The following is a 6,732-nucleotide window of genomic DNA, read 5'->3' as shown; positions in this document are numbered from 1 at the left end:
ATGCCCCTGTCTGGTGTCTCTATAGGGTATGCCCCTGTCTGGTGTCTCTATAGGGTATGCCCCTGTCTGATGTCTCTATAGGGTATGCCCCTGTCTGATGTCTCTATAGGGTATGCCCCTGTCTGGTGTCTCTGTAGGGATATTGCTTTAATATTGCTAAAAGTGATGTAAAACTAAACTCACTCTTTTCTGTGATATAATTCTCTTTTCCTTTGAGGTATCATTTGCTGTGTCATTCAATGTAATTTCAACACTTCAACCATCTTCCTCTGCTTTCAAATTCATAAATCGGAATTTCATGAAGGATTGTCTATTTTAAATCCCAAAACTGTACCTCCCAAAAAATATAGACTAGGCTACCCCTAAATGTTCAGGACTTTGTTCTTTTTCTGAGAAAGTGTTATCTCAAGTCTAACAGATGTTAAACAATTATCATTTTCCACACATACATTGTAATCAGGCATAAACCTTATCAGTTTGAGTGGCATGTGGTTTGGCCATGAGTCAAATCCTTCACCCACTTGCTTTGTGAAAAAGGAGACGACTGAACATATATTGCTGGCGTGTGACAAGTGGTGTTGGCAACAAATGAAACTTGAGAACATTCCTCCATTTTTAATGTAGATATGTATTTTTGAGGCCAGTTACACAGTCTTGATGCAAAACTGAATTGCTAAATGTGGCAAACAAAATCATTATCCAAGAGACATCATACTACCATACAAGAAACAGTTAAATGGTTGCCATTTCTTCAAGCGCTTTACCAGATGCATGCAACACAAATGTCCCAATGATTAGAGATTATATATATATATATAGATATATCCAGGCTAGTTTGAAGTTTGAACCCGATACAGGTAAATTAAGAGAGTGGGACCCTTGCCAAAAGTTTCTCTCAATGTACACACGTTTTGTACATTACATACATCATATAGTTTGTCCATATTAAGACATGTCTGGAATATTGCATGCAGCGAAGTCGTCAGACACCGTACTGTATACACTTCAAAATTGCACAATGTTCAACAGAGGTTTATGATCTGAATTCAAAGACGACAAAATATATGATATTCGAAAAACATGACATGGCAAGACAGACTTTCACAAAAAAAACACGCAGTTACTGGCATGCATGGCCCACGGCGGTCCTGACGCAACATCAGTGCTAACTATAACCAGGGATACGCTATAATTCTCTATATAGGCTCCCTGCTATAATATTAATATTAACAACCAGGTTATTCGATATGTGAGGGGGCCCGAGGCTACCAGTGTCATGAAGTTATGAATCGTCTCAGACCTGAAAGATCGAAAAAGACCAGTGGCTTTGATGACCGGGTTCTAATCCCTTAACTACGTACGTAGAAGCACTCCGCCATTAGTGGGAATCCGATCTCTCCAGCCATACCATCAGAAGGCTTCTGGATGTCTGTCTACGGGAAGGTCGTCCGATCAGACGTGGTGCAGGATGCGAGATTACAAATCGAAAACATTTCGTCTGATAAAACTTGTCTTCAACACGTTATCGACGGTCGTAATGTCACAAGGAGATGACGGTACATTCTGGTTAATCCTTCGGTCGTGACTCAATGGTGGTTATCAACAGAACCTTGTAACAAGGGAAATACCTTTTGGACATAGGTTTATCCAATACACTCTATCAGTAGAGGTTTCCTGTTCTGTGAGCCAGTCTCGAGCAGGGTGAACTTGTCTTTCACCTCAGTTTCAAAGTATCAGTGAGTAAAGTATCTCAGTTATGAACACCAAGTTTTGTGTGATATAACTTCTTTTGTCATTTTTACACTTTGATATCAACTAATACAAATGTCTTGAGTTTTGAAAAATAATAAAATAATGTGTGGCCATTTTGACCTTTTTGTGTCGCCATTTTGACTAGGGGTTGTGGCCATTTTGACATTTTTGTGTGGCCATTTTGACCTGTTCCCTGTTGTTTCATTAAAATTCGTGTATGCAGTCGAGACAACAGAACCTTAACAGCCTGAAATTGTGAGAGATTATTATTTATATGCTTAGCATTAACGGTGGACGTTTATTCAACCGCCTTACCAGATGCATGGACATATGCGATGACGCAGCACAAGTGTCCCGATGGCTGGAGATCATGTGCATGTGGATCTTTATTGTACCTGTCAAGTTAATGAGTCAGTCGATTCTTTGTTAATAATTTTGCTCTGTCACGTCATCACATCAGTGGACAAGTGGAGTAACTTAGAGTGGAGTTGGTTCGTCATGCGAAAGACCCGTGTTCGATTCCCCACTCAGTTACAATGTGTGAATCCCATTTCTCGTGTCCCCCACCTTGATATTGTTGAGATATTGCTAAAAGCGGCGTAAAATCATACTCACACACATATTTGCTATCGCTGATCTGACAGAAGTGAGGCATTCTCCGCGTCAACAAAAAATGTCGTCACATTGAAGGAAGAGCCATCAGCATGGTAACCCGAGCAGTGTTTGTGTAAACACAGCAAAATCTGCCCATATACTTAAATTCTAATAGGATCGCTATGGACTGTAGGATCGGAACTACTTAGACTGTGTACGTTGTCACAAGTCAGCCTCGTCAGGTCTTTCGGGCAGGAATACCGTTACGAAGCTGGTTAATAATGCTTTAAGTTGATAAGTACCGTGTCCTGACCATGTGTGCTGTTGTCAGTTTCATTTCAGCTATACAGGAACTTTTGGTATTATGAAGTCACGTTATTGGTTTAGTCCCAGTGATCTGATGGGTTATCCAGCTGAACCATGACCGAGATTGTGTTTAAAAAAAGAAGTTTTAATCGTGCTCAATTTTAATAGGGTAAAATATACTTTTCTGAATTCAAGACATTAACAGAGTGCCATATTTTGAAAGACGTCATCATTGTCATATATTTCCTATGTTCTCTTCTGTAAACGTAACGCCGAAATCACGAATTATTATTTTTTTTCGTTACATCGATCAGTGACGTCTTGAACTGGGTTTATGTCAGTGCATTTTGCCTTCAGCATTACCGATATTTATATACATATCTGTCCTATTTGTTGAAATATCTCTTGAATAATAATTATTCCTACTTCCCACATTTATTTGCAACAGTTGCTTTCACTGTTACATTACCAAGTGATATTTGTCATCAGCGCCAATGTAAGTAACAAGTCCTTGATTTATATATATGGGCTTGTTTGACGCTGGAGGCAAATCACATTTGAGAAGAGCCCGTTACAGGTAAAGTATAATATTGGATCCTTACGGATAGCTTCTGTCTATGTTCACGTTTTGCACACCACGCGCGCGCGCGCGCGCACGCACGCACGCACGCACGCACACACACACACACACATTGGTAATAAATTATTCACTCCCAGCTGTAAATTGACTTCTCCCTGAAGATACATGATTGAAACATGTTGGAGAAGATCCGCGTCTTGTTGTTATCATTTCGGATACTACTTGTTATTTACGTACTACTGTACGCTCGGTATTCTCAGCACTTTCTTTATATTTCTCTATAAGAAAGTGTATATTTACGGCGCCATTTATACACAATCCGAAATAAGCTTGCCCATTATCTCACCGCTGCCACCGCCTATCCTTCAACAAGAAAATATCTATTTAATCAGGCGAATCAGCGTACCGCCAGTCTCCCATGGAAACCTTCGAAGGATATCACAGACCGACACACGATACATCATCACTCCCAGAAAACGCAGGTAGCGGATATCCCCGTAAGGTAATATATAGATTTAAATGAAAGGATTATTTTATGATTAAATATGTCCTTTATATCTCTACAATTTAGATTTATGATTATGATCAGTGCATGTGCCTCTTAGTGCGGTTATCTTACGGGAGGGATTTAGGTTTGCATTGAAAATCGGGATAGGTATGAAGGGATAAAGGGCCCCAAGACTCAGCTTTACAGTTTAGGTCATGTAACTTTTTATTGAGGCGTTTCGCCTTGTATTCTAAATTAAGTTCAGTTCATGTTGGTACAACAAACCACCATAAACATACAGTTAAACAGTAAATGTTTCGCAGATGTTTGAAACTCCAAGCACAACCAAAGTGCTGGATAGCTGTAAATGGGCACGTTGATGTGAAAGTTAGGGAAATAAATGAAATAAATGTGACGTATAAGAGAAATGTTTTAAAATGAATTTACATTTACATTGGATAAACCTTCAAAATCCAGTGCATACATCTAGACCAATGGAAGCAGTATCTCACGTCCTCATTACATGAACCTGATAAGAACAGTTGCAAAGGAACACGATCAACAAAGGCTTGTCCTCTCTCCTTGTAAAACATGTGCACATGAGCATTAATTAAGCACCACCTGAATCCAAGGGCTATCGTTCAAATGTGAGCGACCATGCCCCATGGTTTAAAAGACGACAGAGCTAAAGTAAAATTAAAATTGACTTGGCAAGACGTAGACTTTCACAAGAGAAATTAAATACAACAAAAAAACAAACAAACAAACAAAAACGAGTGCGAGTTAATGGCATGCATGACTCGGGGCGGCCCAGTCGCAACTTCGGTGCTAACTTGGATATTAACAACCCGGTTATTCGAGACAACCAATGAAGCAAGGAATCACCCCAGGCCTTAAAGGTCGGAAACGACCAGTGGCCGTGATGACTGGGTTCTAATCCCCTGACCTCCGAAGAAGCACTCCTCCATTAGTGGGAGTCCGATCTCTCCACCAACACAGGTAGAAGATGGCTGGTGGCTGTCGGTCTACGGGAAGGTCTTCCGATAAGATGTGGTGCAGGATCCGATTTTACCACTGGAAAACATTCACCTTAAAGTCACTACCTTCAACGTGTTATCGACATGTTGGGTGTTAACTCAGGTCGTAATGTCACAAGGAGATGATGGTTCATGCAGCTGAACCTTTTGGTCTTGACTCAGTGGTGGTTATCAACAAAAAATAGTGGATTCAGTCGTCAAACCACATTTTGATAACGACCGCGTCTCTAGTCGTCTCGAGCCGTCATCGTTCATTTGCAGAACAACGCCACTGAAACATTTCCAAGGCTAGCGAGGAGCCCGGTGTTTACCTCCCAACATCTTAATCTAATATTTGGTAATACATACAAACCTTACAACATTCAGAGGATATCTAGCAAGTTCCCCACTTAGGAAAGATGACGCATTTTCACATGTGGAATATGTTCATAAATGTTAAATGTACCCATAAATGTTAAATGGATTCATAAAACCCCAAACCTCACAGCCAGTAGAAAATATGGGGCAAACAACTGAAACAACAGATTGAAATAACTGATATTGCACATGAAGAGTAACATATGCACTGATATTAAATGTTTTATATAAAGAACCAGCAGCCTTTGACCTTGTTCCGACAAAGCTTTCTTAGGAAGGAAAAAAAATACTTAAATTTACTTACAACCTCAAGACTTGAACAGTTATATATCCAAGGTTCCGATTTTGCCTGTCCACCTCCTTTGTGAAAAATAACAATCTTAGTTTTTTTCAGTATTAATAGTCAATCCCAGTTTTGAACGATATGCGTACATCATATCCAGATCATCTTGTTACGATGTGGTGCTATTACGAAACAGGACCACGTTGTTGACAAATAACAAAGGGAGCAAACGAACCTTTGAAATACAAACACCCAGGTTGTAGATAATTCATCTATTATTTCGTTAATAAATAGCGAAAAGAATTTTGACGACAATTTTTTCCGTTGTCTAACACCAATAGACGACATAAAAAAGCTTAAATGAACATTAGCAGTTACCTTTACACAAGACCTAACTTCTTATAACATACTTTGGACTCAATTCAGAACTTTCGAACTAACCCCAGGTTTAAACAACTTGTACCAGTGTACATGTCGATTCACATAATCAAACACTTTTTCGATAGTCAACGAAGGCACAATGTAATTTAACTTTCTTCTTAATTTTAATATTGATCAACTCATGTAAAACAACATACCACATCATGAGTCTCATTAACCTATTCAGACGATCACCTACCTTTCTCGCGTGAAAGTGTAAAACAGACATCACAAACAATTCTGGTTACTCTGAATTCCAATCCCTTGTTTGATAAGAAAATGGTCTTCACAAATGAATCATAACTTTAATGACATCTGATTTCTATATTAAATGGCGAGATGTCAGCAGCATGAAATTAACAAAGATTGATGTAATATCAATTCCGTACCAGACTGCCAAACCTGTCAAACGTTTTGAGATTTCCAGGAATTCCAGGTTTCCGTTGTCAGAGCTGGCTGTACGACGTGTTTACAAGGATTAGAAGGAGCGTACTGTTGCAATACATAGGTGCTTAGATGTATCAAATCATACTCATGCATCCAGTTACAGGCATTCTAAAAAGTTCTGGACTGGTTATAGATCTAAGTTGCGCAATGGGACGGAACCCCGTCAACAGGGAACGAGACTGTTGTTTAATCAATGTTTTGACTTCCATACAATCAGCAGTGCAATACTTTTCCCTAGAACCAGCCTGGTCCTCATTTATCAAACTAATATACTTTTTCACACCATAAAGTAATTCTTGAGTTCAAGAATGTAACCTGAAGGGTTAAAGTGCTAAAACCCCCGAATGTTTGTTTAACAGACCGTTTACATGCTAACACTCCCGAATGATGGCACAACAGGTTTACATGGTAACTCTCCCCATTGTCTGTATAGCAGAATGTTGACATGGTAACACTCCTGAATGTTTGT

Source organism: Haliotis asinina, chromosome 3, assembly GCF_037392515.1.
Source record: "Haliotis asinina isolate JCU_RB_2024 chromosome 3, JCU_Hal_asi_v2, whole genome shotgun sequence".
NCBI lineage: Eukaryota > Metazoa > Mollusca > Gastropoda > Lepetellida > Haliotidae > Haliotis > Haliotis asinina.
The sequence above is the reverse complement of the archived record's forward strand: the minus strand, read 5'-3'. Positions refer to the sequence as shown.